Raw genomic sequence first — 10,962 nt, 5'->3', positions numbered from 1 at the left:
GGTCTTAGACAGTTGTTATGAATAGTGCAACTAACACATTTCGCAGAGAAGGGAAAAAAAAGAGCTGAAAATGAATAAAGTACTCAAAAGTACGAAAAGAATCCGGAGGGAAAAGTGATTAAACTTTTGGGTAAATTATGCTAAACACCCCTGTATTACTGAGGTATCCAATAATAGGTTCAAGGGTATTGGTGATCCGAAGATAATTTTAAGACTAAAATAATCAATTCTATCACAAGATGAGACTAGTAGCTTCCATAGGTAACACAAGTCATTTTTCCTACAAGGAAAATTACAATATTAGATTTTCAATTACTTTTACTCCAATTCTAAATAATCTTGTAAAATTCAAATTATACGACATACTTTTGATTAACAAACTTGTAAGTTTTTGGTATCTACTAAACAAAATTTTCACAAATCTAATGAGTGTAATGAAAATACCAAAAGTAGTTTTCTCTTTAAATCAATTATTCAAATGGATTAACAATTGTAAATTCGTTACGAAAATTTACTAGTGGAGAGATAAAAAAAACCGTATAACTTTACAAAATTAAAAGTAGAATATGCTTAGCTCAATACTACAAGGAATAAAATTAGATTTTGCGAAGAAGAGAATAAAAGACAGCTGTGTTAAATTAACCTCCTACTACGGAGTCTGAAAAAATAGATACTCCCTCCGTCTCATAATATGTGTCGTGATTCTCTTGTGTGTGCCCCTTAAGAAAGAATAGTTTTGACTACTTTACTCTTATTAAATATTTTCTCAATTTATGTGTCATCTCCATAAGTAATGTGTTTGTAGTCTTCTAAGATAATTAATTATTAAGGCTAAAAAAAGAAAAATATAATTAATTTTGTCTTGAACTTCTAAAATGACAAATAATTTGAGACAACTATTTTTAGTAATCACGACACATTATGAAACGAAGGAAGTACATAAGATTGGGTGCGCTAAGGTAAAAATACAAATATAGACTACCTATTGCATGATTTCTCTCAACGACCTATTATTGGAATTGCATTGCATCCACTTTATAACTAGTTTCGAATTCTTTATTATGCTTTTTTTTTCTGCTAGAAAGTTGTATGGTCGGTCCCTCTATAAACATCCACACTGTGTTTACTGCTAGGACATGTGTTTTCTACTCGCCCTTTAACCACTAAATCATGATTAACTAACACACATTTTTACCTGTAAATCAATATAACTTTGTTTAAAATTTAAACACTGGGTATGACCGTATGAGTTTCTTTTAATATGTCGGAGCATGAAAGGGTATGCTTAAAATTATAATTATGCTCAACATTTTGAGATGTGATTTTTCAGGTTTTTGCAGAAACTAACTTCGGGTGGCTTTTGCCCAGACGTGATGAACTCAGTTTGCTTTTCCTATAATACCGTCTTCCCACACGCGGTGTCAATTTACAGAAGAAGAATCACGTATGAAGAAATATACTTAAACATGGAACCTATTCGTTACTTTATTGCCAAATCCACACAACTCCGTGATAAGGACAGGTAAGATTTTCATCAAAGGGATTCAAAAAAGGGTAGTTGGGGGGGGGGGGGGCTGCTCTATGTTATCTACAACCCATTTTTTTGTAAATAAAACAGGGAAGCATGCCTGTTGAACTTGAACTCAAAGCATTACATGACTGGCTATAACAATCTGTTCAATTCAAGTTAATCTTGAAGATGGCAAAAAAAAAATGAATCAATATGTTCTCTTTCATCTATTACATTCTGGAATTAAGGAGGCCACTCACCCAAATCCCAAATAGATCTGCCAATTCCAAAGTAAACGCCTAAAACTACCAATGTATAGGGCAAATGATGAAAAAAGAGGAACAAAAACAAGCGTAGGACATATTAGAGAGAGCTACTAAATTTAATGCACATCTCATTTTAAAATAACACTAGGAGGTTGTAACTCAGGTAGAGTACATGCCTGGGTATGAATCTGCTCAAATTCATATTACTCTTGAAGATTAAAAGAAATGAAGCAACATGCTTTCTTCAAATTGATAAGCTAATCTGAAAGTATTCCTCACAACAGTGAAAATTTCAAACTTAAACTATCACTGCTTGGTCATTCGAACTATTACATTAAATGCCTCTATCGTTAAAGAATCAGAAAATAACAGCAATACATTTTTCAACCAAGCCAACTATATCCATGGAAGAGCAAACAATTTCAACAAGCTTACAAGTTAAATGCCAAAAGAGGCATACATACATATCTCTCTTAGTTAAGGTCAAGAACAAAGCTTAGCCCAGCTGATGACCTTTCACCACATTTGCCTGAGACAAAGAAACTACGATCAGATGACTAGGAACTCGCTTACAATTACTGTGAAAAAGATTTGAAATATTGTTCAGAACTAATTATGGTACACAAAACCATAAATATGGACTTTCAGAGTTGCCCATTAGCATTCCCAATGAATCAAACATTATAGACAGGAAAAAGAAAAAGAGGATCTTAATGTTGAATTAAGAAAGAGATACATCAAAATGTGAAATATAGGTATTTCTCAACTGATTTGAGCTATCAGCAAAAGCAATCGCTTGCAACTGACTCACAGTAATGAACACAAGTGGCTTTAATTCAGGTCAACCTAGAGAAATATCAGAAACAGATCATATGAAATGGTATCAGTATGACTTCCAAATACTTCTGTTAGTTTGATAGTTAAATAGTAGTAAATAACCCTAATCCCATATGTATTAGGAGTAGGACATGTATTATATAAATAGGGCTCATTGTATCATTGTTAATATTAATCAATTATACTTTCTCCCGTGCATTCTCACATGGTATCAGAGCGTCAGTGAGAAAATTATCGTTGTGCATCATTCCAGCGGCCTCCGGGAAGAAAGACCTTGTTGCCGTGCAATTTTCCGGCGACTTAAGAGGCTGTCCGTAACTTCGTCAGTGTTGTGCAAAAACCAACACCACCACGAAGTAGATCGGCCTCCGACGACCAACCCATAAAAAATTCTCCGTCAGACAACTCCCAACGCGCCGCTGGAAGAAATTTTCCGGGGAAGCTCCGACGCCTACGCGCCGGCGCGTGACAGTGTTTCCGGCCACTTTTTCGCGAAATTCCTTCAGGACAGCTTACTCTCCTCACAATTCCGAGCCTACCCATCTAGTTCAAATCAAATTCCGACCACTTTGAGTTTTTCCCAGTGAGCTACAGTGATTTTCCCGGCGTGAACAGTGATCCCCAGCAAATTTCTGCTTTTTCCGACACAATATTATAATGGAATTTGTATCGGAAGCCTTTAACTCACAATATGTTGGATCCAATGCATTAAATCCCATCAAGATGGTTTCTTTACCGGATTATATTGAGTTCCTTCAGTACAAAGCACGTAAACAGACATCTTCAGGATTAACCTCCGTTGTTCCAACAAATAGTAGCATGACTTGTGTCTCCCAATCTTCACCTTCTGAGTCTTGGGTCATTGATTCAGGTGCATCTGATCATATTTCTGGTAACAAATCTCTTTTCACTAGTATTTCATATTCTCAATCTCTTCCAACAGTCACAATGGCCAATGGGTCTCAAGCCATGACAACTGCAATAGGTCAAGCAAGTCCACTTCCTTCTTTACCTTTAAACTTCGTTCTTTATGTTCCTGGTAGTCCTTTTAATCTCATAGCCGTTAGTCGCTTAGCCAAATCCCTTAAATCTGCTGTTTTATTTCTTGATGACCTTGTTTTTATACAGGAACGCAGTACAGGGCGAATCATACGTGAATCAGATGGACTTTATTACCTTATCCTTGCAAAATCACATGGACTCGCATCTTGTCTTCCTCCAATAACTTGTCCCGTTACTGATTCACCAGATTTATTACATAAACGGTTAGGACATCCCAGTTTGTCAAAACTTCAGAAAATGGTACTTGGCTTATCTCACTTGTCCACTCTAGAGTGTGAGTCATGTCAGCTCGGTAAGCATACCTGCTCCCATTTCCCGCGGCGTCTTGATAATCGAGGAGAGTCACCTTGTTCTTTAGTCCATTCAAATGTTTGGGGTCCTAGTCGGGTCAGTTCTACCTTGGGATTCCGCTACTTTGTCAGTTTCATTGATGATTATTCCAGGTGCACTTGGATATTTTTTATGAAAAATCGATCTGAGTTGTTTTCTATTTTCCAGACCTTCCACGCTGAAATTCAAAATCAATTTGGGGTTTCTATCTGCACATTTCGTAGTGATAATGCCCTAGAGTATTTGTCTTCCCCATTTCAACAGTTTATGAACTCCCATAGGATTATTCATCAAACATTTTGTCCGTACACATCCCAACAAAATGGGGTAGCTGAAAGAAAAAATAGACATCTTATTGAAACTGCTCGTACCCTACTCATACAATCTCATGTTCCGCTGCATTTTTGGGGGATGCAGTTCCTACATCTTGTTATCTTATTAATCGTATGCCATCTTCAGCTATCCAAAATCAAGTTTCATTCTCTGTCCTGTTTTCCCATTTACCTTTGTTCTCTCTTCCACCCCGTGTCTTTGGGAGTACATGCTTTGTTCATGACCTTGCTCCAGGAAAAGATAAGTTAGCTCCTCGTGCTCTTAAGTGCATATTTCTGGGTTACTCAAGAACGCAAAAGGGATATCGATGTTATTACCTTCAGCGATTTCTTATGTATGTTGATGTTACCTTCTTTGAAACCCAATCATACTTCACAGGTCCAGTTAATCACTTAGATATTTCTGAGGTGCTACCCGTTTCTTCTTTTGGAGATTCAGTCTCTATCTCCCATTCATCTTCCTCCATAGCTCCACCGCCTACAGTTCCAGTTGCAGCTCCACCACATATAGCTTCAGTGCTACCACCTAGTCTAGTTCCACCAACTATAGCCCCAGTGCAACCACCTAGTCCAGTTTCACCAACTATAGCTCCAATGACACCACCTAGTCCAGCTCCACCAACTATAGCTCCAGTGCCACCACCTAGTCCAGTTCAACCTTCTACAGCTCCACTCCTGACTTATCATCGTCGTCCGCCCCAGCATCAGGCCCAGCTGATTCACGTCTTGCACCTGACCCTACTAATATTGCGGACTTGTCTCCTCTTAATCAACCGATTGCACTACGAAAAGGTATACGGCCCACACTTAATCCTAATTCTCATTATATCGGTTTAAGTTACCATCGTCTCTCATCATCCCATTGTGCATTTGTGTCATATTTGTCCTCTGTTTCCATCCCTAAGTCTATAGGTGAAACACTGTCTCATCCCGGATGGCGACAGGCTATGATTAACGAGATGCCTGCTTTACATACGAGTGGTACTTGGGAGCTTGTTCCTGTTCCTTCGGGTAAATCGACTGTTGGCTATCGTTGGGTGTATGCAGTCAAAGTTGGTCCAGATGGCCAGGTTGATCGACTTAAGGCTCGTCTTGTTGCCAAAGGATATACTCAGATATTTGGACTCGATAACAGTGATACTTTCTCTCTCGTGGCTAAAATTGCATCAGTCCGCCTTTTTCTATCCATGGCTGCTGTTGGCCTCTCTATCAGTTGGACATTAAGAATGCTTTTCTTCACGGTGACCTTGAGGATGAGGTTTATATGGAGCAACCACCCGGTTTTGTTGCTCGGGGGGAGTCTAGTGGCCTTGTATGTCGGTTCCACCGGTCCCTCTATGGTCTAAAGCAGTCTCCTCGAGCCTGGTTTGGTAAGTTCAGCACAGTTATACAGGAGTTCGGCATGACTCGTAGTGAAGCTGATCACTGTGTATTTTATCGACATTTTGCTTCAAATCTCTGTATTTATCTGGTCGTTTATGTTGACGATACTGTTATTACCGACAATGATCAGGATGGTATTAGTAAGTTGAAGCAACATCTCTTTCAACACTTTCAGACTAAGGATCTGGGCAGATTAAAGTATTTTCTGGGTATTGAGGTCGCTCACTCTAGCTTAGGTATTGTGATCTCACAACGGAAATATGCCTTGGATATTCTTGAGGAGACAAGAATGACAGGTTGTAGACCTGTTGACACTCCGATGGATACGAATTCTAAACTTCTGCCAGGACAGGGGGAGCCTCTTAGCGATCCTGCAAGATATAGCCGGTTGGTTGGTAAATTAAATTACCTCACAGTGACTAGACCTGATATTTCCTTTCCTGTGAGTGTTGTGAGTCAGTTTATGGATTTTCCCTGTGATAGTCACTGGGATGCAGTTGTCCGCATTCTTCAGTATATAAAATCAGCTCCAGGCAAAGGCTTATTGTTTGAGGATCGAGGCCATGAGCAGATCGTTGGATGCTCAGATGCTGATTGGACAGGATCACCTTCTGATAGACGTTTTACGTCTGGATATTGTGTCTTAGTAGGAGGAAATTTGGTATCTTGGAAGAGCAAGAAACAGAATGCGGTTGCTCGGTCTAGTGCAGAAGCAGAATATTGAGCAATGGCTATGGCGACATGTGAGCTAATTTGGATCAAACAGTTGCTCAAGGAGTTGAAATTTGGTGAGATTAATCAGATGGGACTTGTGTGTGATAATCAAGTTGCTCTTCATATTGCGTCAAATCCAGTTTTCCATGAGAGAACTAAACACATCGAGATTGACTGTCACTTTGTTAGAGAAAAGATACTCTCGGGAGATATTGCTACAAAATTTGTGAAGTCGAATGATCAGCTTGCTAATATTTTCATCAAGTCCCTCACTGGTCCTCGTATTAGTTATATATGTAACAAGCTCGGTACATATGATTTATATGCACCAGCTTGAGGGGGAGTGTTAGTTTGATAGTTAAATAGTAGTAAATAACCCTAATCCCATATGTATTAGGAGTAGGACATGTATTATATAAATAGGGCTCATTGTATCATTGTTAATATTAATCAATAATATTTTCTCCCGTGCATTCTCACAACTTCTTTATGGACTGACAATTCAAAGCAAATTAAGACTCAGCTCAATAACAGGGGTTGCAACAGCCCAGACAGAACAAGTCTGAAAACTTACGTTGTTCTTCAAACCAGTTGTCACTGCCTGTAACTTTGCAAGCTACGGAAGAAGCTAATCAATCAGAATTGAAATAGATTTTCGAGCTTGCAAGCAGCAAACAACAACGGCTTTTCAGCCGTTGTGCGCTAGCTTGTAATTTAGGGGTATAGTAGGGGTGCCCCTTTCTTAAACTTTTCTATTATATAAGGTAAGCTTTTTGGAACCTTAGTTTTGGAGTTTTCCTCAACCAACCTATACTGTATTAATAAAAAGGGGCTTCCCTTTTTTCTGTTCACTAGACTACCAAGGATGCAGCTGCTTCAGTTATTTTTCTTCTTCAACCCCGTTTCCAGGCTCACCTGTTAGCTTTAAATCCCCAATTTCCTCCTCATTTCTTTCTTTAATGACTTAGTTCAAACAATCAAAAGGTATTTACTTTGCAATCGGAGTTCCAAAAACAACCCTTATCCCTTGGGGAATCTATGTTGCACAGCAATTTAGGTGCTGCACCACTAGTATGAGTGTGGGTATGGCTGGTCAAACAATTTTGGGTACTTTCACCACAACTAACGGAAAAAATCAAGACGAGATACAATTTGATTCCCAAAACCAGAACCAAAAGCAATGTAAATGTCATAATTTAGAGATATTTTATATTTTTATTTTTGTGAATTATTTTTAGCCGTATCCGCGCACCCGTATACATACTAGGATCCATATCCTCGAATCTTAGAATTTAAATCTCGAAGGATCCGACCTCTAGATCCGCACACGTGTCAGACAACCGCACTCGTGTCCGAGCAAAGGGAATATGTTTAAGGAAGTTAGGCCCCTTATGACAGGTTATACAAAAAATAACATGTATCTATTAACGCAAAGTACTACAGAATAACTTGTATCAATCTTAAATATCAACAATTAAATCAAGTGAAAAGAAAAATATGAGCACTTGGTGTAGCTTATACAGGACAATGGTGGCAAACTGAGAAATGGCATAAATTTGAAGAAAATAAGAAACTGGTTGCCAAAATGGAGTGTTCTTGGCCTGAAACTGGTGCATTTGGATGTCATGATTTTGTTACTCTGGCTTAAACATTTTTCCAGTCAAATTAAATTTGACTAATTCATATATATTCCAGTTATATTAACCTTCCAAGGATGTTACTTTCTCTTTTCTGCTGCCAGAGATGGTAAGCTATCAGGAGTCAGAACTTTCGAGAGAACTATTTTTCATCTGATCAATGCCAAAATAGTTGTTACACTAAAACTTGGCCTTACGCCGCCTGATTCACAGTTATGTGATCAAAACAGGAAAACTACATTTTTGCAATAATGTTAAAGAGTACCCATTTGTGTTGATACTTGGTCTCCTTATATGGTCTTGGTCAATCCTCACCCCACCTTATGCTAAGAGGTGTCAATTGACATCCTTTCGCCGGAAAATTACATTGTTTAACTAGGTCAAAAAATTATTATTATGGTATATATATTATATGTTGACTTCCTTTATTTTCTTCGTGTATTTACTTTTTTGTATTTTGACACCCCTTAATAAAATTTCTAGTTCTGCCACTACTCATAAGCTAGCTTTTAGGGTTAAGTTACCGCCAGGGTCCATTTCTTATCTAATTCTCCAAAGGTACGAAATAACAAGTCGAATGACTTGATGGGTATACCATGTTAAGAAAATATGGCTTGTTAGGTTGACTGATGACATGGTTTATTTGTCCAGATCTCCAGTTAATCTCGATATGAAACAAATTTGTCAAATACCCTTTCTTATCCTAGGGGACCATCAAAATCCGCTAATAGTTAATAGTTGAAACTCATATTCATACAATTATAGCCAAATTCTTCCACTAAATTCATTGAAATGCAACTGTATTGAATATGCTAGGCTCATCTAAATATCACTATGCAAGTTCAGTGCACCATGGCATAAATGAATATCATTACGCAAGTTCATTATTATCTAGTTTTGCTAACTGCAAACCCTGGGAGTCAGTTTGCTCTAATGATGTTAGTGTATTTACATACCAATCCCATTGCCACTCATTTCCACATCCGTTTTCCATCAACACACTTTTGGATCAAAACACGACGGTCCTAAATATTGGTGGGTGGAGTTACCTCGTACCATGAGAGGTAAGCAGATACCCATGGTGACGAAGTCAGGAAATTCAATATTTCGAACATTCTTTGCTAGTGGGCTATGCAAGAGTGTTCAAAATCTATTTTTTAATCAATAACAAGTAATATTTTACCCTATACATAGTATAATTTTTCGGTGAAGGGTGTTTAGTTGACCACCCTTAGCTATACATAGCTTCGTCCCTGGGTACCGGATGCAATAGTTTGGGTGCGTGCAAGCTACACGGACACCACCATTATTTAAGAAAATAAACATTTAGGTCCTAGATTTCATTCTTGTATTTCTTGAGACCTTTGATATTTTATCATTTCTTATAGTAGCTGAAAAACTAAACCAACTTCAAAAATTTAGGATAAAACTTTACTTTTTTTGAGATTGTAACATAGAATGAAACACATACCTGTTGAAAAGCTCGGAAGCATAACGAAACCCGTTGTAACACATAAACCACAACAACACAAGCACCAAAATATCTAACCGCGTTAAGAACTCCAGATCCAACCAAAATCTGATCTCTCTCTATATATCATTTAACAATTAGCAGATTACAGATCAGCAAAATAAATTGGAATTCATATAGATTAAAGCAACATCAGATCTATTACGCAAGTGACTAAAAAAATTAAAAAGGATACTGAAGAGGCAACGTTCCCACCAGTCGAGCATGTAAAGACCAAAAGTGACATTGTAGAGATAGATTTTGCGTTGAATCCAATTCATTTTCTCCCTTAGAATCCTTACAGAAAAACCGAATAGTGAAAGTGGAAATTTGATTGTAATATGAATTTGTGCTTTGATTGTGCTGCCTTTTAAACAACGCTTAGCCTCCGAATTAGAATTTTCCTATTCTTGCAGCTGCTGTCAACTTTTCTTTGTCATTTTCTTGTGATCAAATTGCATATCAACTTCGGAAAAAATGAAATTACATATGATCCCTTTGGAAAAGAAAATTATACATGACCTCTCAATCTTCTATTTATAACGGACCGTTGTGATTTACTAGGATAAAATGACAAAAACGGTCCCTTAAGTGTGGGTTAGGTTTAAAGTAGTCCCTTAAATATCTTCTAAGCAATTTTGGTCCTTCATGTTTGCTCCGCCAAATATTTAATAAACTTTGTCTATTAACTTTAACAGGAATTGTTAAAAATAAAAGTTCACCGGAAACATCATGATACAATGTAACAGAATGCAGGGGAAAATAGTCAATCTAGGAGCTTAAAGCTCGAAGAAGGTGATGGCTATGTCAGGTAGATGAGAGAATATAGCTCAAGGAAGAAAATTTAGGGAGAATAGATTGTATTAACTTCCAAAAGTATCAATCAATTACAATTGATTCAACTATATATGCTCAGCTGAAGATTCTAGAAGTACAACTTGTAAACTAACTTCTAACTAACTATAACTGTCGTAACTAACTTTGCCACATCAGCTGCCAGCTCAGATTTCTGTTACAACTTTAACTGCTTAGCTTCTTCTTCTACTGCTCGATTCCTTTAACTTGTATCAATATCCTCCCCTAAAGAGAATCCTTGGCCTCAAGGATTAAAAGAAGGGAACTTTGTCTGAAGCTCCTGCAGATACTCCCAAGTAGCAGAGTCAGCATCAAGTCCTGTCCACTTGATTCTAACTTGACATACAACCTTATTACCATGTTTGACCAACCTCCTTTCTAGTATAGATTCTGGTTGAGGACAAAAAGGGCTAGACAAGTGAAGTATATGAGGATAATTGATGATAGTAGGTACTTCATGACACTTTTTTAACTGAGATACATGGAAAGTTAGATGAATAAGGACATCAGCAGGCATGAGTAATTT

This window comes from Nicotiana tabacum, chromosome 3, assembly GCF_000715075.1.
Source record: "Nicotiana tabacum cultivar K326 chromosome 3, ASM71507v2, whole genome shotgun sequence".
In the NCBI taxonomy this organism is placed as follows: Eukaryota; Viridiplantae; Streptophyta; class Magnoliopsida; order Solanales; family Solanaceae; genus Nicotiana; species Nicotiana tabacum.
This window is presented reverse-complemented; position numbering follows the sequence as displayed.